At 40.1% G+C, this 23,124-nt stretch overlaps 1 protein-coding gene across 6 annotated transcripts in view; it reads left to right on the top strand.

Annotated features, from left to right (window-relative positions):
• The window catches only part of RASSF8 (Ras association domain family member 8), a gene marked incomplete at its 5' end in the record, with an annotated part of 121,820 nt that overhangs the window by 47,935 nt on the left and 50,761 nt on the right, over positions 1 to 23,124 (top strand). The window contains one exon of one of the 6 annotated variants that reach the window (XM_084641087.1): positions 22,350 to 22,461. The exons of the other annotated variants lie outside the window; for them this stretch is intronic. Of the gene's footprint in view, positions 1 to 22,349; positions 22,462 to 23,124 lie in introns of those variants that run through there. 6 annotated transcript variants of the gene reach the window in all.

The following is a 23,124-nucleotide window of genomic DNA, read 5'->3' as shown; positions in this document are numbered from 1 at the left end:
TGAAAAATTTCATGTTCCTCAAAGACAATGAAAATAGAAGTTTCCATCCAACACATTACTGGCGTGAAATCCCCAATGGTGACAAAGTGAAGAGACCATGGCTTATGTACTCAAAAACCCAGAATGCTACATACTGTTTTTGTTGCAAACTCTTCCAGTCTAATGTTCCATCCACATTGGGTTCTACAGGAACAAAGGACTGGAAAAATCTGGCATGCCATGAGAAGGCAGCAAATCACCAGAGAGCATTCCGTAGGTGGAAAGAGCTTGAGATGAGACGGTTAAAGGCCACCACAGATGATCATCATCAAGAGAAGATTGCATCAGAGTCTCTTTACTGGCAAAATGTTCTGAAAAGTCTCATTGCCATTGTGAGAATGCTCGCTACCCAAAACCTAGCACTGCGTGGCACTTCAGATCAGCTGTATGTGCCAAACAATGGAAACATCCTTAAAATTGTGGAGCTCATGGTTGAGTTTGATGCTGTACTCCAGGAACATCTAAGTAGACTCACCACCCAAGAAATATGTACACACCACTACCTTGGAAAAACAATTCAAAATGAGATCATACAGTTACTGGCAACAAAAGTCAAACAGAAGATTGTGGCAGATCTGAAGTCAGCAAGATATTACTCTGTTTTTCTGGACTACACACCTGACATCAGCCCTAGATTAATAGATACTAAGGTCAGAAGGGACCATTATGATCATCTGGTCCTACCTCCTGCACAACGCAGGCCACAGAATCTCACCCACCCACTCCTGTGAAAAACCTCTCACCTATGTCTGAGCTATTGAAGTCCTCAGATCATTGTTTAAAGACTTCAAGGAGCAGAGAATCCTCCAACAAGTGACCTGTGCCCCATACTACAGAGATTCCTCCTCTTCCAATCTGCCCTGGAGGAAAATTCCTTCCCGACCCCAGATATGGCAATCAGCTAAACCCTGAGCATATGGGCAAGATTCACCAGCCAGATACCCAGGAAAGAATTTTCTGTAGTAACTCAGATCCCATCCCATCATAGGCCATCGGGCCTATTACCATGAATATTTAAAGATCAATTAATTACCAAAATCCTGTTATCCCATCATACCATCTCCTCCATAAACTTATCAAGTTTAATCTTAAATAGGTCTTTTGCCCCCACTGCTTCCCTTGGAAGGCTATTCCAAAACTTCACTCCTCTAATGGTTAGAAACCTTCGTCTAATTTCAAGTCTAAACTTCCCAATGACCAGTTTATATTCATTTGTTCTTGTGTCCACATTGGTACTGAGCTTAAATAATTCCTTTCCCTCTCTGGTATTTATCCCTCTGATATATTTATAGAGAGCAATCATATCTCCCCTCAACCTTCTTTTTGTTAGGCTAAACAAGCCAAGCTCCTTGAGTCTCCTTTCATAAGACAGGTTTTCCATTCCTCGGATCATCCTAGTAGCCCTTCTCTGTACCTGTCCCAGTTTGAATTCATCCTTTTTAAACATGGGAGATCAAAACTGCTCACAGTATTCCAGGTGAGGTCTCAGCAGTGCCTCGTATAACGGTACTAAAACCTCCTTATCTCTACTGGAAATACCTCGCCTGATGCATTCCAAGACCCCATTAGCTTTTTTCACGGCCATATCACATTGGCGGCTCATAGTAATCCTATGATCAACCAATACTCCGAGGTCCTTCTCCTCCTCCGTTACTTCTAATTGATGCATTCCCAGCTTATAACTAAAATTCTTTTTATTAATCCCTAAATGCATAACCTTACACTTCTCACTATTAAATTTCATCCTATTACTATTACTCCAGTTTACAAGGTCATCCAAATCTTCCTGTATGATTTCCCGGTCCTTCTCTAAATTGGCAATACCTCCCAGCTTTGTATCCTCTGCAAACTTTTTATTATCACACTCCCACTTTTTGTGTTGAGGTCAGTAATAACAAGATTAAATAAGATTTGGTCCCCAAACTGATCCCTGAGGAACTCCACTGGTAACCTTCCTCCAGCCTGACAGTTCACCTTTCAGTAGGACCTGTTGTAGTCTCCCTGTTAACCAATTCCTTATCCACCTTTCAATTTTCATATTGATCCCCATCTTTTCCAATTTAACTAATAATTCCCCATGTGGCAGGGTATCAAATGCCTTACTGAAATCTGGGTAAATTAGATCCACTGCATTTCCTTTGTCTAAAAAATCTGTTACTTTCTCAAAGAAGGAGATTAGGTTGGTTTGGCATGATCTACCTTTTGTGAAACCATGCTGTATTTTGTCCCATTTACCATTGACCTCAATGTCCTTAACTACTTTCTCCTTCAAAATTTTTTCCAAGACCTTGCATACTACAGATGTCAAACTAACAGGCCTGTAGTTACCCAGATCACTTTGGAACAAATGACTTTAATGGTGCATTTTTGTAACAACAACTGAACCTAGTGAAAATGTCCCTGCAATGGTGACTGTCAGCATTTTCTAGAATTTATTGACATTGATGATACTACAGGAGCTGGTAGGACAAATGTGCTTCTTAAAAAGCTGGAAGATATGGGAATTGCAATAGCTGACATGAGAGGTCAGGGCTATGATAATGGTGCCAACATGAGAGGAAAGAACAGAGGAGTGCAGACACGGATCCGAGAGTTAAACCCTCGAGCTTTTTTTGTCCCATGCAGTTCTCATCCAATGAACTTGGTGGTCAGTGATGCCGCATCAGCTTCTAGTGAAGCTGCTGAATTTTTGAATTACATTTAAAGCATCTATGTATCTTTCTCTGCATCAACTCATTGATAGCAAATTTTGAAGCAACATCTGGGAACGTCCTCTCTGACACTGAAACCACTGAGTGCCACACGATGGGACAGTTGAGTGGAGGTGATAAAGCCTATCAAACACCAAATTGGGAAGATAGATGATGCCATACATAGTTGCCATTATGGAGGATAATGCTATGACAGGAACTGTTTATGGGAGAACAGTGGCAGAGGGAAAAGGAATCACCAGACACATACATAACTTCAAATTTTTGTGTGGCTTAGTGTTGTAGCATGCCACACTGTTTGAAATGTTGTAAGCAAGAGACTCCAAGGTGTTGACCTTGATATATCTGGAGCAATGGAACAACTGGACAAAGCAAAGTCAGACCTACAGTCTTACCAGTCAGATGAGGGATTTCAAAACATTCTGAAGAGCGCACAGAAGTTGGCAGAGAAACTTCACACTGCAGCTATTTTCCCACCATTCAAGAATACAAGAGTCACCGAAGAAGATGACATTTTGATTACGAGGCATGGGATAATCCCATAAGAGACCCCAAACAACAATTCAAAGTTGAATTCTTTAACCAGGTGCTAGATTGTGCAATACAGTCAGTTGAACGTTTCATGCAGCTCAAGCAACACAGCAGTATATTTGCGATGTTGTATGATATTCCAAAACTCCTCACTATACCTGAAGAAGACCTATACCAGCGATGCAGGGCACTAGAGACAGTGTTGTCACATGATGACATGCACGATATTGATGCAAGTGATTTAGGTGATGAATTGAAAGCCCTTTCAAGATACATTTCAGCAGGATCAACTCCAAAGGCTGTTCTGGAATATATGTGCATAAATAAGATGACCACCCTCTTTCTAAATGCTTTTGTTGCTCTGCGCATACTTCTAACCCTTCCGGTAACAGTTTCCAGTGGAGAACGCAGCTTCTCCAAGCTGAAGTTAATAAAACCACATCTACACTCCACAATGACACAGGAGAGGCTGGTCGGCCTTGCAACCATCTCAATAGAGCATGAGCTGGCCCAGACTGTGGACCTTCAGGAAGCAGTTCAAATCTTTGCAACCAAGAAGGCACGGAAAGCACCACTTTGATTATTCAAACAGATAAAAATGCCAGTGTTTTACTACAAAAACAACAAGGAGTCGGTAAAAACCCCACAAAAGCTTATGCTCAAATAAATCCATTCGTCTTTAGGGTGCCACTGGACTCCTTGTTGTTTTTGTGGATACAGACTAACACTGCTACCCCATAACACTTGACACCATGCAGGCTGTTTACTATGTAGACAAGAAAAGTAACTTTCAAATGCCTGAACAGCAAATGTAAAGTGTTTAACATTTTTGAACAAGGCATTTTAAGTTGTTAGTTCTCCTTTATTGGGGTAGGTAGCAGAGCAGTACAATGAGAGGAGTAGAACAGGAAAAAAGCAGAATTGAGACCTTTCAAAGTTTTGGCCCAAGCGAGGGGGCATGGGGGCGTTATTTGAGCTCCTTGCCTCAGATGCCCATATGTTGTGGGCCGGCCCTGTAACCATTGGATGTTTGACTTGGCGGTTCTTAAGGCTATTTGAATAATTTTACAGCTGGCTTTCATTTACCTCTTTCAGTGACTCGTTGCTAATCCAAGTGTGTTTCTTTTGGTGGCACTTGGCTTTGTAAAGAATGAAATAGAAAATTAAACCTCCAAACAAAATTTAATGTGAGGTTAGAAAATTGTATTAAAAGCAAATTTATGCACTTTGGAAACATTCATTCACTTGTATAGAAACAGAATTAGGAAATGGTAAATCTTTATAGCAAACCCCTTAAAACCTGCCATGTTTAAAAAAAAAGGGGGGGGGGGTGAGGAAGGTAATTGGCATGGGGCTGGTGAAGGATTGGGAAAAACCCCATCTCTAACAAGGGCTAACCTTTTTGTTGAAGAAAATTCTGTTGCACGTTTTCAAAAGATTTGAGGTCCAGCCTCCCTCTCTGCAGGTGCAATTTGGGACCCTATTTTTGTAGCCACAATATAAATAGCAGCTGCATATTTTAGTACTTTCACCTTTAATTACCTTATGTGTGCTTGCAATTAGAGGCATTTGCAGTTCATTTTACAGGAGCTGAGTATTTGGCAGAACAAATGGCACAAAGAGAGACTGCCATCTGGAAGATGAGTGGAATGTTTTAGCCATGTTGGTCCCAGGATATTACAGAGACCAGGTGGGTGAGGTGATATCTTCTTTTATTGGACCAACTTCTGCTGGTGAGAGAGACAGGCTTTTGAGCTTACCCAGACCTGAAGAAGAGCTCTGTGTAATCTTGAAAGCCTAGTTCTCTCACCAGCAGAAGGTGGTCCAGTAAAAGATATTACCTCACCCACCTTGTCTCTCTAATTTGGAAGATGTGTCCTAATATACCAGGTTAGATATTTCTCTGAAGAAGTTTCCAGATGTAAGCAAGAAAGGCTTTCTTTTTTCTTTAACTGCAACTACTCTTTCATACTTATGTGTAAAATAGTCTTATTTAATGACTCAGTAAATATCTTCAGTGGTCTTAATGTTTCACTTTTCAATTAATAGACAGCTTTAAAAGAAGCATGGCTTTGTTGTTGTACCTGAGAACACTTCTTAGTGCTTTTTGTTCTCGTTTTACCTTTTTGCTTATAGATACAAGGAATGTTTTTATAAACTATATCGATTTTTAGACTTTGAATGCCATGCGTATAAATGTGCTCTAGGAAAGAGTGGGGACTAATCTATGGGAACATTAGGCCCGGTCCTCAGCCGGTGGAAATAGGGGTATATCAGCTGTCAGTTTTGCCCGTTGTCTATGCAATTATTTAAATTTTAGCTGAATAATGGGGGGAAAAAGAAAAATTAAACATCAGAAGAAATGATGTAATAACCTGGTTAAAAAATAGTGCATACAATTATTTCTGACTTTCTTAGAAAAAAAGTTGTAATTATTGATTGGCCATCCTGTTGCAGTCAACATACTATACCTGGGTCTTTTGGGAAAACTTGATCAGAAATAACGAAAGAAGAGCCTAGAGTATTGGTAATTGAATGTAGAACCCTTTGACCTTGACCATTTCAACCTTAATACATCTGGAAAAATATGTTGTTGTGTGATGTATCCTTTGGTAATAGATTGGTCAGTTCCTAATAGTCATGTGTCTGCATCAGAAGAAACGCTAATTGGTTTCGTTTAGCTCCTGGAATAAAATGGAGACTTGAACTATCCTCATATCGAGACGTGGTGGGCAGCCAGAGAGCAGCAGCTGCTGGCTGGGCCCCCAGCTCTGAAGGTAGCGCAGAGATAAGGGTGGCATGGTATGAGCACATCCGTGAAACTTGTTGTTCAGGCCTTGACCAACCCGCAAAAAATCTGTGATTTCTCCACGATTTAAGTAGAACCCTAGAAATAGGCTGTAAATCTGACAGCACAGAAGTAAACGTGGCAATCACCATGACCCCTCTACAATAGGTTTGCAACCCCTTCTTGGGTCAGGAGGACCCCCAGTTTGAGAGAAACTGTATACTTTTGTATAGTTCTATCCTATAGTATAGGGTAAAAGTACATAAGACCAAATTTCATGGTTCATGAATTTGGTAGGGCCCTATCTATTTCCCTCTCCATCCAGTATACGTCAAGGAAGCAAAAGTGGTGGTAATCAGAAGCTATCCCAGGCTGAGTGTGTCATATCGTGCCCATGTTCTGTTCAAGTGTCACTGCGTGTGCTCTGTCATTGTAGCCATTTTCTTTGTTAACCTTTATATGATCTTGCACTAAACCATGTTTAATATCTAAGCAGTATTATTTGTGAATAAAAAAATGCAAGCAGGAGGGAATAGAAAAAAGCGTGTTGTTTATCTCCCCTTTGTTGCCTCTACCAGTGTGTGCCGGAGCTGCAGTCGTTCAAAGAGTGCATTCAGTTTTTGATACTAGAAGTAAAAGTGTCTGATGGTGGAGAACTATATGAAACATTTTAACTTTTATGTGAACAATTAAGAAAAAGCTTTGATGATCTAGTACATAACTACAAAGGCAAAGTCCTGAACTGCATGTGAGAGTTCCATCATAATGGGAAGGAAAAAAGAAGTGAATGCAGCTCTTTGGAAATGGCACAATCCATGTCTGTCTTGCCTCTTCCTGTTAATACTTGGAATTGTATTTCTTATGTGCTTTCTTATTATGAACTACGTATCTGCCTATATTACAGGAAGGGAGGCTGGAAACGAAGCACCATAAAGCAGGTCTGAATCCAGGCCTGCCAAATTTGATCTCTGGGCAGAGTCGTCCCTTGGGTAGGGCGAATTGGGACAACCGCTCGAGGCCCCGCGGGCCGGTGTGATTGGCTGCTACGGTCCGTCCCGGAAGAGATGAATATGTCACATTTGCCCCACACCCCTATAGGGATGGCCCTGTCTCTGAGAATCATTTTGCTTTGTTGAGATGAGAACCCCCTGGTGCTTTGAATTGACTGGGTCAGAGAGAAATGTAGGCAGATCTGGACTTTCACATTACCCATGAAACTGGAATTTTTAAGCTATTTAATGTACTGTTCAACTTTTCTGTTTCTTGGTTATCTGTGAACTAAAATAACCATTTTCAATTTTATCCAACAAATCTGTAGATTCTGCAAGAACTATACATTTCTGGTTTGTTTTTTGTTCGTCTTGCTATGGTCTCTGAGGTGAAGTGCATGGCCATGTTCATGCAAACACATAGTAAATGGGCAGTTGACTGCTCATAGATTCATAGATATTAAGCTCAGAAGGGACCACGATTTAATAAAATGAAATAAGTAGACCTTTTAAAATTAATATATTAATTTAAAAACACTGGCAGTTTAGCCATTGCCCTGCCACTGTCATTTGAGTATATAAACATTATAACTTAGTGGCTGTACTGAAGAAAAATTCACCCCAGTTTAGCCTTTCAGGCCATCCAGACCTGCAAGGGAATAACTGTGCCATTTCACACGTGTATTTTTTTCTTTTCTTTTTTGTGAGAAGTGGCCCAAGATAGATAAAATCTGTTGAACAGAAATGAATGTCCTCCATTTCCCAAGATGACAGTTTAAGATTTTTTTTTTAATATGACAGATTTCTTGGCATGACTACAAATTATCATTAGGTGAAAGTGGAAATTACTGTTGTCTGGCAATGTCTCAAAAGTGAAGAATCATTTCTTTAAGAATTAAATGTCAGTTACATTTGAGGGAACTCATGGCGTTATTGGAGTCTGTGTATTGTAAACACAATCTGTGCATTTACACTACTGCTGTTCTCACATTACAGCTACTCACATGCTGACTAGGGTATTCGTGTAGTGCCAGAGAAAAAGGCATGGTTTGTTCCCATATGCACCAGTTTTTACAATGATGTAGCTACCAGTGTAAGTAAAAGGAGAATCCGTTCCAGGGTACTGTATTCATTTACTCTTGAGTGGGTTAGTGGGTGTTTTTAAAGAGATCATCATATGTGTGATATGAGTGTTCACAAAAAGTGCTTTGAGATCTTTTTGGATGAAGTTATAGAATTGCAAATCTATGTAGATAATATTTTCTCATTCTATAGTTAAAGGAACATATTTTAGTTTGTCACTGGCTTTTTTAAAGATATCTTACTTCAGTTAAATAAAATTAAACCAATTTAGACATTCCTTTTGATAAGACGCAAATGTTAGTGGTTAGACCAGGGGACCTTGGAATGAGGAGGCCCAAAGTCTGTCCTAACCTCTGCCACTTATTTACTGGATTTACTTGTGCAAGTCACTTAACCTTACTGTACCTCCATTTCTCTATCTGAAAAGTGGAGTTAATGAAATCTAGCTCCTTTAAAAAAAAAAAACCTACAAAAACCAGTTGTGATAGTTTATGCATATTTCTTCAATGCCATTGCAATACAAGCTATGTATTGCTTTATCTTATTCTGCCATAGATGTACACAGTGATATGAACACCAGCAACCGGCAACACTGCATGATGAAAGATGACTATCCCATATCTTCCTAGAATATCATGAGGAGAGACTGCTTTGCACGTTCTCCAACTGGTGTCATGGAGGGTTATCTCAGGGTTTGGACCATGAATATACATCTGCAGCAACGTAGGTAGACGAAAACAATGGTCTCTATGCAGCCCATGTCCAAGTTATTCCAAAGCAACCTGGGGATGGGAAGTATGAGGGGGATCAGTACCTAGGGCTGAGCTCAGGCAGTTTATGGATGTGCTGTAACAGTGTGTGTTTGGCACATGTGTATCTTTTTAACTCTGGCAAACTTACAATGATGGGTTTTAGAGATTCAGAGCTTGACTACCCAAAGGATACACCTTTTAGAAACACAGAGAAGATCTCTTCATTTGCAAGAACAAGAATACAAATATAGGAAAATGAAGTTTCTATCTATGCTGAGCTCCCTAATTATACTATAGTCGTCTTGGTTTATTTGTGTGGTTCTTTTAGAATGCTTGTTTAAACAACCTAACAAATATAAATAAATAAAAATCCCACGTTTAACTGATTAGTCTTTTGTTTCGAGTTCATTCCATTTAAAATTTAAAGTTTATTTTCTAATCCATATTTACCAAAGAGTTTTCCCCTCTGGTCTCAACAATAATTAGAGCTGTATTACCTTAATGTAAGTCCACTGCTATTTGACCCAATGGAAGCAGGTGCCTTTCACACATACTTCCCCCCCAAAAAAAAATTTGTATAAAATTGTAACGGCGATGGCGGTCTTTTACATCAAGTAGATTTTGCTTAACTCTTCCTTTCAATACGTCTGACATGGTCTTTCCAGTGTTCAACATGTTTTAAGTATGCTGAAATAGAGGCTGGAGAAGCCTGTATAAACATCCTATATGGAAGACTAACTGTAATGAGTATTGGACTTGGAAATGCCAATTGTGGTCCAGTTTCTTTCCTTCCTAAGACAGTTGCATCGAAATATTAGTAGTGACTAGAAAGTAAGATGTCATGTCTCCCCTGCCTAATACAGAGATGTGAATTAAAAACCTGTCACTCCACTCATTCCAGTAAATGTTAAAGTTCCTGATTTGGAAGCTCTGGACATTCATAAATTCCATGGCCAAATATAGGACCACTGTGATCATATAATCTAACCTCCTCCTGTATAACGCAGGCCATATAACTTCTCTAAAATTCTTACACCATATCTTTTTTTAAAAAAAACATCCAATCTTGATTTAAAAGTTGTCTGTGATGGAGACTCCACCACAGCCCTTGGTAAGTTGTTCCAATAGTTAATTACTCTCACTGTTAAAACGTCTGCCTTGTTTCCAGTATGAATTTGTCTAGTTTCGACCTTGAGCCACTGGAGTGTATTATACCTTTCTCTACTATACTGAAGAGTCCATTATTAAATATTTATTCACTGTATAGATACATTAAGCTGTTCTAGCCAAAATGATGAACTAGAAAGAGTAATAACATAAACAGGAATTTTTAGATACTTTGCATTTAAGATTTCAAATACCATGGTAATGGGCACATTAGAAATGGCTGGGCTGATTAAAAAATGGAATTAAAACACATAGGTTATTCATGTAATGTTGATGATCCTTCAATCATTGGTGTGCAGCAAGTATAACAAAACCTATTTAGAAATTTTAAGTTAATTTAGTAATCTTGTTACGTGCTGGATTGGCTACCTTAGAATATGAATACATCCACAGACTAGGTCCAGCAAAGGCAGCAGCAGGTTGAGCTTCCCTATCTTGCTCTAACAATGTACCTCGTTCCTAACCTGGAACAACCATCTCCACATCGGTAAGAGGATATAATTCCTTCTCCATAGCAATTCAGATCCCCACCCTTTTGTTGATATGGTTTTGTAATACAGAAGCTTCCCCCTGCGACCCTCTCTCCCAGGCAATGGAAACTAGGCAGAGATAACACTGTTCTCACAATAAGCTAATACAGCTATTATATGATCACTTTTTTGATCACTACTAATAATGTGGGGATGATTAGTACCAAATAACCTGGATAGGAAAGTCTCCCCAACCTGTCCCACTCAATCTTTCCCTTGCTATCCTGCCCAAAACCAAACATACCCTTCCAGCACCACCAACCCACGACGTTTGTAGACTTATGGCTGTACGAAGATGTGATGGTTTTTCTTCTATTGGATGACCTAGAGTCTAATAATGAGCAACCTTAGATGTCACTTGATTACTATGGTCTTCCAGAATTGTCATTAGCTTGACAGACATTCAGCCTAACATCATGCAACTTCCATTCTCCTATACAACTGACTAAAGCTCTGACCCTGTATAGACAGTGTCTCCTTAGAGATAATGACTTGGTCTTCTGCAATTCCTGCGCCTATATTTTTCCCTCTGTGGTTAATTGCTGCTTAACTTCAACAAAGACAAAAAGGGCTTTCATTTAAAAGTTCCTACTTGTCATCAAGAATCCTGCTTTCCTGTATTTATACAAAAAACGTTTCTCAAAAGTCAACTGTTTCTAAAATTTCTTTCAAACCTCAGTTTTCCAAAAGGTCTCTTTCAGTGTCAAAAACTGCTCCTTGTTCAATTTGAACTGCCCTTAACAAGGGATTAATTCAGTTTCAATAGTCAGACACATAATTTTGGCCATTATCCTGTAAACTATAGAACAACTACAGAGTGAATAAAGGGTGATTTTTAAGGTCAGAAAGAGTTACTATAAACCCAGTCCTGCTTTCATTTGAAACTGTAAAAATTTAGCCCTTGACTTCATGATATAGCTATTGGGCTGCCATTTAGTAGCAAATAACAAGAACGGAAGAAGAGGAAATAGGAGGGAGAAAAGATGAGCACACATACGAAGAATAATATCTCATATGGTCCAAATTCCTACCTCCTGTCATGGAAGCAGTTGAAAGTATCACATTAGTATATGTGTGCACATCTTTTCTCCGTCCTATTGTCTCCTGCAGTGTTCTTGTGGATGTGAATGATGAAATGGAGAGGAGGAGGCACAAGCTTTGCCCAAAGATGGCATCCTGCTGAGAAGGCCAGTGCTCCGCCTCTTCTGGGAAATGGGATGTTGCTGCGATTTCAGGATGTTGTCGATGAACCTTGTTTGGGGGCCTCTATTTTGCATCTTGCCTTCAGTAAGGGGAAAAAGTGTGTTCTTGCCATATGTTAGCTAACATTAGTTTGTAGCTAGGTGTCTGGTTGGTTGATTCTGATGCATTTTGCAGTGATGTGCAAGCCAGTGGAGATATCCAGAAGGAAATAATGTCACAAGTTGGCAAGGCAGCTGCTACATTCACCAACTTAAGATTGTTATAAAAAAATCTACTACGTAAAGACCAAACTACAAATGTTCATCTGAAATGTTATTTCCATGTTCACATATGGATGTGAAAGCTAAAAATCCATGAGAGGTATAGACAGATGTCTAAACGCCTTTGGAAGCTAATGTCTCTAGGTCAACAGGAATGAATTTATAACAAATGCCAAGGCTTATCAGAAAGTTCAACAACTCCTTATCTCCAAAGTTATCCAGCAAAGAAGGTGAAAATATCTGAGATGTGTGTGGAATGACGCCAGAGTATTTGCCATGACATCCATGCCATTTGTTTGTAGTGGTGTTGTAGCCATGTTGGTCCCAGGATATTACTGAGACAAGGTGGGTGAGGTGATATCTTTTATTGGACCAACTTCTGTGGGTGAGACAGACAAGATTTCGAGCTAAAGAAGAACTCTGTGTATCTCAAAAGCTCGTCTCTCTCACCAACAGAAGTTGGTCCAATTAAAAGATATTACCTCACCCACCTTGACAGGCATGCTATTTGGCAGCTGAAGGAACATATGAAAAGGGCCAACTGAAAGAATCACTCCATTGAACAGTACTGAGAGAGAGAGAACTCTTATGGATCTTAGCGACACAGAGGACCTGCAAACAGCAGCACGGAATACTCAGTGGTGGTGGAACCTTGTTCATGCCCTAAGCAAAGTTTGATAGTGCAGGAAGGATTCAGACTGAGAAGATGCTACAAGAGAGAAACTTTCTTTTTTTGTCTCCCCTCTTCTTTCTTGCTCCACTGCCCCGAGCCTCTTGGTTGCTGTGAATGCACTACTGTATTTCCATTCCCCACACACCCACCCAGAAAGTGTCTCCTCCATGAATAAATACAGTGTCACTGGTAGCTTTTCCCAGCATCAGCAGCATGAAACTGACGTGATTCTTGAAGGTTTTGCTACTGGGTTCTGAATAGCAAAGTTGAAACTGATCAGAGTCCTGTTAATTTCACCCTACTCTAGCTTGGCAAAGCAAAGGGCAGCATCATAGGCACTGGACTAGTTTCCTTCTCCTTATGTTGAGAAAGTGACAGCTATGAGAGCTAGAAACTGAATTGTTTGAAATAAGATCTTACTCTTTTTAATTCTTTAAAAGTTTAAATTATTGGCTTACCAAAAGAAACTTCCTGGTCTCCACTGATGAGAGCTTTTTTCAATTCCTGTTTATGTAATCTGTTAAGGTTATATTGTAGCTTAACTATTTCTATGCCGTGTAAAGTGATTACACTTCAGAAGTTTGGTCATAATGAGGGCTAAGTTCTACTGAACGTGTATTGCTCTGCTAAGATCCTTTGAGCAACTAGCAGGGAGGATTGGGAAATGCTTTGTTTTTGAAATAGCTGCACAGCACCAAAAGTATTTTGCCTCTTGGAAGTGATATCTGTGTTCTTTATTGCATTTCTTATAGAGGAGCACCTAACACATACCACAACTGATGCTACTTTGAAGAAAAGTGGCACTTCTGACTGCATATCTTCCAAACTAGACTGATGGGTTTACATGCTGAACCTCACGGCCAAGGGGCAGCCATACTTTTAGTGGATTATTTTGTTTTTCCTCTCAGGCTATAGGATACTTAGTAGGCAACTGCATCCTCTGTGGCTCTCTCTGTTGGGTGTGGGGGTGGGGTGTGTGTATATTATATACAGTATATATAAAATACACAAAAAAATGGGTTTTTATTTCTTCCTTCTTCATGGATAGAATGATTACTCTTCCCATTCTTGCTTTTATTAGCCTAGAGATCTAAATCAAATTAGATATCCCAGCCTACTGAACCAGTCCACTGCTTCTGTCCTTTTTGTAGTCTAAAGCTTAGGTGCGTCCTTTGTAAAACTACGCTCGTGTCGATTGATTGCTGGATTCCATCATAAGATCCTCACTTATGTATGTTTTCTCAGAGGTTGCATAGTATTACAGAGAAGTAAGTTGATCTTGATATCTGTTTTTCCCTCTGGCCTTCCTACTTTGTTGGTAGTATATGCATACTATGTGGGTTGTGTAGTAATTCCCGTCTGTGCCTGGCCCCATACCAGGAAGCACTGGGAGTTAGGAGCCTAGAAGGTTAGTGTGCGAGAGCAGATACAATTTCAGCGTTTTTGCTTGGACTTCTTTTTTCTTACCAGAATCCTTTTTGTCGCAAGATGTCTAGCTCTCTGGAAATTGGTATAGCAAGTGATCTTTCTTTCCCAGCTATAGCTTGATTGGTGGATTTATTGTTATAAAGATCCTGTCAGGAAGTGATTTGATTTGAGGACACAAAGCTGTTGGTGGTGGTTGCTGCAAAACTGGATTTACAAAAGAAGTGTTCTCTAAGGACAGAATGTGGTGTTGATGGATTGGACTTTCCCCATACCTCTCCCCACTCAAAACCTTTTTTGTGAGGTTTTGAATAAGCCCTTTTCAGGGGTTAGTGCTCAAGTGGAGCTAAAATAAATATCATTCTGGCTGTGGCCGCAGGTTAGCCATCAGTCCGAAGTGATGGATCAGCATCAGAGCCACTACATTTTTAGGTAAAAATTGGCCGTTTTTTCCTTTTGAGTGTTAAACTAGACTGATGGCGCAGTTAACAGGAAGAATTTCAATTAATACTTGTTTTGACCTTCCTTGACAGTCTCTACCATTGTCTTCATTTACAGTAAATTGATGGATTGTCTTGAAGCTGATTTCTGACAGCTTTTTCCAGAGCAGATGTACATTTTCAGATAAACTGAGACACTGTGGTACATTGCAGTTTTATTTATATCCCTATTAATAAGCCTTAGCATCAGTGCACATAGGTTTTGATAAGAGGTATTGGTGCCCTAGTGTTGATGATTCACACTGATAGTTAGGGTTGGTGCTTGACTCAGTAGCTGTAATTTGACATACAAAATAGAAGCTGGACATAATTTTTTTTTTTTTATTATTGTGATGGGTCCCCATAAGGTACAAAATTCAAGGCATCACTTCACAAGAATTTATTCTGAAAATCCCGCATGAGTCTATAAAGTCAGCTTTCTATTATTGTGATAGACTATATTTGTTAATAAGTAGGAGGGGAGTTTGTGTTCTGTAGGCAGTTTGTTTGTAATTTATGTCAGGGGCATCTGGAGCTTTGGAGAGGAGGCCACTTTTCATTCTTTGTATAAATTTGCATAAATAAAATGAAGTTTTGTGCTTGAATTGTGTATGAAAGCATTAAAAATTGGTGTGCAACTCAGGATGCAGATTTATTGTACCATAAATACATTTCAGATGTAGAATGAAAATCAGTTACCTCCTGCACTTAGCCTTTTCAGGAGATGGGAGAACATGGAATTTTGGCAATGGGAGGCTGTACAGTGATATTTACACTCGACCAAATATTAACAGAAGAACAAACTGATATTTAAACAGTAACTGAACTGATTGTTAGAAGAAGGGAAAAAAACAAACCTGCAGGTATGCATGAGCTGTTGGGGAAAATACAAAACCAGTATATATTTCACCAACTAATTCATTTCTTCCCAGTAAATGCCTAGAATAAACCAATTTGTTGCAACATTATCAGTCTTTTCTATTTAATGATTTTGTTTCTACTCCTTCTGGTACCAGCGTCCCATTTTGACACCAATGTTGCCCCTCTGCCAAGCCGTAGCCGATATTTGAGGCCTGGCAGGCTGGCTTACCAGTGGATGAGAAATAAGTGATGTGGAGTGTAGTCTTATCTATAGTTGTGGGTTATTTTAACCAATTACCCACTCCAAGGTGAGGATTCACACCTACTTTAATCTGTGAGAGTTCAGCTCCCAAAATTACTACTACTGTAGAGAGGTGATAAATAGAAGGGGGACCACATAGTGCACAACAGAGACTGCATAGTGCTCCTTTTGTATAATTATTACTTTTATTATCCATCTAAACAGTACACACACTGCAATCTGGTAAAGGCGAGAGAGACACACCAACACAGAATATGTAACATTTGCATTACTCACACCGTGCTAGTGTTCATCCTCGCCATCGTCCTCACCACCAGTGGTTGTCATCCTGGCATCTCCCAACCCCCACCAAGGCATGCAGGCCAGGATACAGATTTTTATACTGTGTTATGCTGACACCCACTGGGGTTCATACATATTTATGAAGGTTTTAACTCTTTTTCCTTATTTAAACTTTCACACCCCACTTTGTTTGGGGTGCCCCATTTTTCATAAGCTAACTCATTAGTTCCCCTTGTACTCATTAACATTTGTCACCTTGTCACCATAGGAACAGGCGATGACTTTAAGGAAGTCAGTAACGTCGCCTTGGCTACCAATAGTCATCTTGTGATGTTATACTGATCTCTCATAGACACTATTATCCAAACTCAGTAGTTATTTTCAGAACATCAGTATATCACAAACATAGACACAAGCTCAGCAGGTTTATTATTTACTTTGTTAACTTACCTGAAGTCCTAAGGTCTACTTTGATTAAAGTGAATATTTTATAGGCCTGAGGCCAATAGGCCCTATGTTATATTTATTAATACTTATATTTTCATCTTCATATCCTAAATATACCTGACATCTTTTATCCTTGGCTACAGGACTCCTGTAGCCAGGTATATTTAGGATATAAAGGTGAAATATAAGTGAAGGAACAAATATGGACACAGTGTAGAATCAAGCACGTGGGTTTATTACATACAGCACTGACGGAGTGTCACCTCGCTTATTAGGCTCAGAGACACTGCCAAACAATTGATTACAATGATTTATATGGATTTTCTATGGGCAGAGGGAAATGACTGGGTAGGCAGTCCCAAACCCCTGGATAGATCTAGCAGCAAGAGAAGATAAGCACAGTTGCCAATGGTCAAAAGCTTACATAATGTGTCCACCCATGGTTTCAGGTTAACACATAACCCTTAATTAGTACACAGGTGTTTTCCATTAAACAATATATAGTGTGTTAGTATAAAATATATATGTTGAATTCTGTGTTTGTTTCATTTGCATGTATATATGAGTAAGCAGTTACTCAAATGTATAATTAGAAATGGGGATGAAGGCAACCATTCTGAAATATGTGCATACTGGCTCATGAAGAGAGCTCACTCTTGGAGGTAGTTTTTTACTTTTCAGTGGGTCATTTGTTGGTAGAAGTTGTACATTAAGAGCAGTATCATAACTGGTATATAATTCAACATATAATACTCCCATGTTTTAAGGTTCATTACTTAATATATGCTTAAACAAGACTACTAGGTCTATTAGATGTCTAATACTTCCATCTGAGGCTCACTCTATTGCCTCTCATGGCTCTCTGGTTTTCCTAGCCTATTACACTCTATATCTCCCTCTGCCCCACAAAATCTGTAGCAACTCCCCTTTTTGGAACTTCTGCAGCAGAGATTTGCTCAACTTCCTGTATAGTGGTAGCTCCTCCAAACTTTCATGATACAGCTCTCCCATTCCCTGCTGTGAGAGCCTCTCCTGAACCCCTGCCCTTTCGCATAATCTAGGGTAACCTAAACAAATATCCCTTTCACTAATCAGCCATTTTGATGGATCCCCTTTGACCTTTCTTCCTTTTTGTAAAATCTTGGCAAAAACCCTTCATGGCCCTTTGAATGGGATTCCAGTGCTTTTCCTAGCCAGTCTTGTTCTTTAGAATCAGCTACCATCTCCCTTCCTTAGGGAAACTTTCCCACCAGCTATCTCTTTGGACTGACATTAAGTTTTCCTTTAGTTGCACTTTTTTTGTCTATCTCCTACTCCACATTTACTGATACTCTGTACCAACGTTTCAGCCTTCCTGACTGCATTATTAAAGCCCTAACATCAGTCAATGCATATTTAAAAAGAAAAAAAACACACTTTGTAATGAATCTTCTCTTTTATGCATAACAATCCTGCCTGATTTTTCTCCAGTCTGCTTATGCCAAGCATCTGCTTCCACACTCTCTCTCCCACACTCCAACCACATCCCTAATTTTTAAAAAAAAATTGAACTGTCATATAGTTTGGCTCTCCTGGAGAAATCTGACCCTCCCAGAGCCAATCAGCATCTCATCTCCTATCACTCAGGCAAACTGACAGGCTGTTTAACTTCTCCTACTGGTACATGGTTTATCTGCTGTTTGGATCTAAATAATTTGTAAGAGATACATTTGCTTTGATGTCTATAAATGTCTTTACCGGCTGTGAAAGGTGCCTTATCTCTTGTGCCCAAATAGGAACAGCAATCAATGTAACTGGTAAGGAAAAACCAGCATGAAAATGTAGAGGTTTTTACACTTAATGAATGCTGCCTTGTGAACAAAAATAAAGTATACAGCCTGAGAGACTGGCTGAGAATGAGGTGGCCTAGAACTTCAGCATTTATTGGACATCTTAATTTGTACCTTTTTAGAACGAAATAACTATCCTCATAAGGGTTTAATGTGTAGTCCTTGTGATCTATAACTTGGTATATGATTGATTAGTTTTGTATTTTAACAGGACATGCCACATTCCAATTTCTTTGCCATACTCGCATGGGTCATCCACTTATTTAATCTGTATGTCTAGCTCTGATTGACAGGTAACTTGGGGGAAGGCAGTGTGTCTTGTCACAATAAAGTAACTTCCTACGGAAAATGGGGAGGGGCTCAAAGGCAAGGAAAGATTTTTTCCTTTAGATCCCCATCAATATATTAAAAACTCCTGTTTAGCATTAAGGGTAATAGATGTTGTTAAAGTAATTTTAAGAGGGTCTCTGGAAAGGATTTAAAAATAACCATCTATAAATATGCGCTACTTGATGGCTGTGACTTGCTATAAAACAGTGTTTGTAAACGTAATGTTATTGTAGAAATATAGTAAACACTGATGTTATAATTAATATCAGTGTGAAAGGGATGTTTATTTGTCTTAGTTTTTAACCAACAGTTGAGATCTGTGTTGCATTGTGTCTGTTTTTTGTTCCTTATTTGCATTATGTCATTGGCCTGGATGAACCAATCTGCCAATATCTCAAGGGAATTATGGGTATATAGTCCTAGTGCCCTTGGAAATTTTACATCTGGAACTTCTCCAGATTTTGGATTATTTCACAAGCTTTTTTTTAAGAAAATAATTTCACCCCCTAGTTAGAATTTAGCATTAGTAGACTCTCGTGACTACCTATATGGTGTCTGTTTAATTTTCATGCTGTTCTAGAAAGCTGTTGAATTACTATGTACCACTTTTACTTATTTATAGCAGTAAAATGTGACCCAATGGGATTCTTTTAACAAATTAAAACGCACTTGTATTAGATTTCATTTTATCCCAGAGATGATGATATTTTTCTGGTTTTTAAAAAAGACAATTTTACACTGAACAAACTTAACTTAGTCCACTAAACTACATTTGGCTGTTTTTTCCTGGTTAGGTCAGTCAGTGGGGTGGCAATTTTGCTGTAGTGTGGTACAAATAGTCTAATACTTAGCCAAGCCCAAGAAGGATTGGACCTGCTTCTTTGACATACAGCCCTATGTGGGTGATGAAGGGTGACATTTCCTTGGCTGGGTCATCTAGCGGCACTTTCCAGTACCCCTTAGTTAAGTCTATGGTGTAGATGAATTGAGCACAGCCCAGTTTCTCTAACAGCTCATCTGCACATGGCATTGGATAGCTTTCTGGGCGAGTTACATCATTTATCTTACAGTAGTCCATGCAAAAGCGGATTTCCCCATCTGGTTTGGGAACCAGAACCACTGGAGAGGCCCATGCACTCTGAGGGGTGGATTACAGCCATCTGTAACATGTCCTTAATCTCCCTTTCTATTGTGGTTTTGACTTGAGGAGCCATTCAGTAGAGTTGGGCTCTCATTGGGCGAGCATCACCTGTGTCAATAGAGTGGTATGCACGTTCTGCCTGTTCTGGGGTGGCTGAAAACATTGGCGCGAAGCTGGTGCACAACTCCTGTATTTGCTGTTGTTTACGCTCAAGGGTTGTGGAAAGGCTCACCTCTTCTTCGCCACCGTTGCTTTTCCCTTCCATAGTAGACTCCTTCAGGCCACTCAGCATCGTTGTCTCTCTCTTGGGCTGGAAACTGGAGAACCTTGATTTCTCGGGAATAAAAGGGCTTTAGAGAATTAACATGGTCTACTTTAGGTTTTAGGGTATGGTCTGGGAATGCTATGAGGTAATTAACAGCTCCCAGGCACTCTTGGACCATAAACGGCCCCTCCCATGACTCTTCCATCTTATTGGCCTCAAGTACTTTCAGGACCATGATTTGGTCACCTACTCTGAAAGAATGCCCTGTGGCATGTTTATCATACCAGGCCTTTTGCTCTTGTTGAGTACTCTGTAGGTTTTCTCAAGCAAGGCCTAGAGAGTCTTTGAGGGTGTTTTGCAGTTTGGTTACAAAGTCCAAAACGTTAGTTCTTGGAGAAGATGTAACCCCCTCCCATTGGTGCTTCACCAGCTGTAATGGCCCCTTAACTTCGTGGCCATAAACAAGTCCAAAGGGTGAAAACCCCAAACTGGGATGTGGTACAACCCTGTAGGTAAAGAGCAACTGCTGCAACACTAGGTTCCAATCATTGGAGTGCTTATTTCTGAATTTACATATCATGGCCCCCAAAGTTCCATTAAACTTCTCCACTGGGCCATTCGTTTGGTGGTGGTAAGGGTGGCAATCAAGTGGTTCACCCCATGAGCTTTCCAAAGATGTTTCATGGTCCCCGCCAGGAAGTTAGTTCCCGAATCAATAAGGATATCGGAGGGCCAATCTACTCTGGCAAAAATGTCTGCCAATGCCTGGCTCATGCCTTTAGCCCTGGCGTTGCTTAGAGCTACTGCTTCCGGCCATCAGGTGGTAAAATCCATGAAGGTCAGTATGTACTGCTTTCCTCTGGGTGTCGTCTTAGGGAAAGGACCCAGAATATCCACAGCTACACGCTGAAAGGGAACCTCAATTATGGAGACTGGCTGGAGAGAGAACTTGACCTGGTCTTGGGGCTTTCCCACCCTCTGGCACATCTCACAAGAGCGGACATAGGTAGAAACATCCTTGCCCATTCCCTCCCAGTGGAATGACTTTCCCAAACGGTCTTTGGTCCTATTCACCCCAGCATGGCCAATAGGGTTATCATGGACCTCAAGAGCTTTCCCCAATACTTAGTTGGAACTACCAACTGTCTCTGAGGATGCCAGTCCTCCTTGTACCCACCAGAAAGGGTTTCCTTGTATAAGACCCTCCTTCTACACCAAACCTGGACCTATTAGAAGAGCTGAGAGGTGGTGGGTCATTCCGTGCTGCTATCCAAGCTCCCTTGAGGCTTTCATCCATTTCCTGCTCTGCCTCAGCTCTGGGAATTATTTTGGGGAAGTTCTAAGGCCCTATGCAGGAGGTCAGATTAGATAATCACCATGGCCTTGGAATCTATTAATCTAACATCTTTCTCTAAATTGAAAAAAGTGCCTAGGGACCTTTAACGAATAAAAGTGGTCATGACCTCAGTTTAAATTTTATTTCAAAGCATGACTCTTCGGCAGTATTCTGCCCACTAACATTCTAGAACGCTGATTCATTATTGACTCAGGAGGAAGAGAACTATTGAATCACTGATACCACTTCCTGCAATAGTCTGATTTTTCCATCTACTTAGATGGTAGAGCTACTAACCAGTTCTCTACTTAGCTCCTAAAAACTGACAAGATTACAGCACCGGAAATAGGATATTACATTTGCTTAGAGGCTAGAGAAGGAACGAAGAATTAGATTTATGGGATCAGTGACACATTCCATGTGCTCAAAATTGGCATGAACATTAAGATTCCACCCTTCTGCATCAACAAGTGGAGATAGGGAGTTTCTTTTAGTTGTTGTTTTCAGCACATTTCATTCCTATTTGCTGTTGCAGCAAACACTATTGCTATAAACTCAGGCAGTGCTCTTGATTTTTCCAGGACCCCTCTCCATCAGCGTTTTGGAAAGCTGTTTTGCACAGGCTGCAGACGTTTTTGACTGGTGAACTCTCCAGCTCTTTCTTTCCATTACAATTCAGCTCATAGTTCTCATAGTTTGTTGGATCTCTTGTTCAGCTCCAGCAGCACCCTTTAAAGTGGGCAAATTACCAAGAGCCATCCCATTTTACAAAGGATGGCCTTATTCTTCTGAGAATCCGACTGAGCCCAGTGCCCACTGACTCAAAGTGCTCTGTACAGCCTTGTTAACATTCAACCCTGCTGGCATATTTGCTCACTATACATGAGGCCCTTTTTGGTAAACAGGCTTGTATTTATTCTCTATTTGAAAATCGTCACTTGGATCATTTAATGCAGCAGAACTTCATCTCTCTGAATGTAGGGGTGTCTCATCACACTTCTGTTTGTGGGACTTATGATAAGTTCCTCTGATTCTCATCGTCACTTTGCTGCTGGCATCCACAGAGAAGAATGAAGAGGTGGGTGAGTTCCAAGCTAACCTAAAAAGGTGTCTGGAGAGTGGAGTATTCCCCCCCCTCCCCCCACCGCCCCCTTTCTGCTGCCCTGGAAGTTAGGGCTGGTGTAGGGAATAATCAGAAAGGAAACTTAAGTGTTACCTCTAGCTTTTTCAGTGTTTCTAACAAATATTTCAGCATTGCTATGCATACCTGCCTCACTTCTCTTCTTTTGGGCTACAGCTGCATGGAAAAGAAAATCAGGATTCCTTTTATGACAATGTTATCCCTGGAACCCAACTCTTGGATTTTACTTCATTTTTCTGAATACTGTACAAGATAGTTTGTCATCTTTTTCTCCCTCCCCCCCCCCTCTTCAGAGTAGAACAAAACACAATGTGCCTTTTATTCCTGCACGGTCTGTGTTGTAGCTTTTTAATGACCTTGCACTTGTTCAAACTGGTGAGAGAGCATAGCTGTAGAATATCATGATAAAAGCATCTCTTTTCTCCATTTCCTTGCTTGTAGCCCTTGTCACAATGACTGAGTGCTTGCTTTCCCCTCTCATCATTTAATGCAAAACTGCTGAAGTGCAGAGCTGCACATGCAAATATAATAAATTATTTGCAATTGTATAGTGCCTTCCATTCAAGGCTCTCAAAGCAACTTACAAATATTAATGAATTT

Source organism: Lepidochelys olivacea (assembly GCF_965140295.1).
Source record: "Lepidochelys olivacea isolate rLepOli2 genome assembly, chromosome: 1".
Taxonomy (NCBI): Eukaryota; Metazoa; Chordata; order Testudines; family Cheloniidae; genus Lepidochelys; species Lepidochelys olivacea.
The sequence above is the reverse complement of the archived record's forward strand: the minus strand, read 5'-3'. Positions and strand labels throughout refer to the sequence as shown.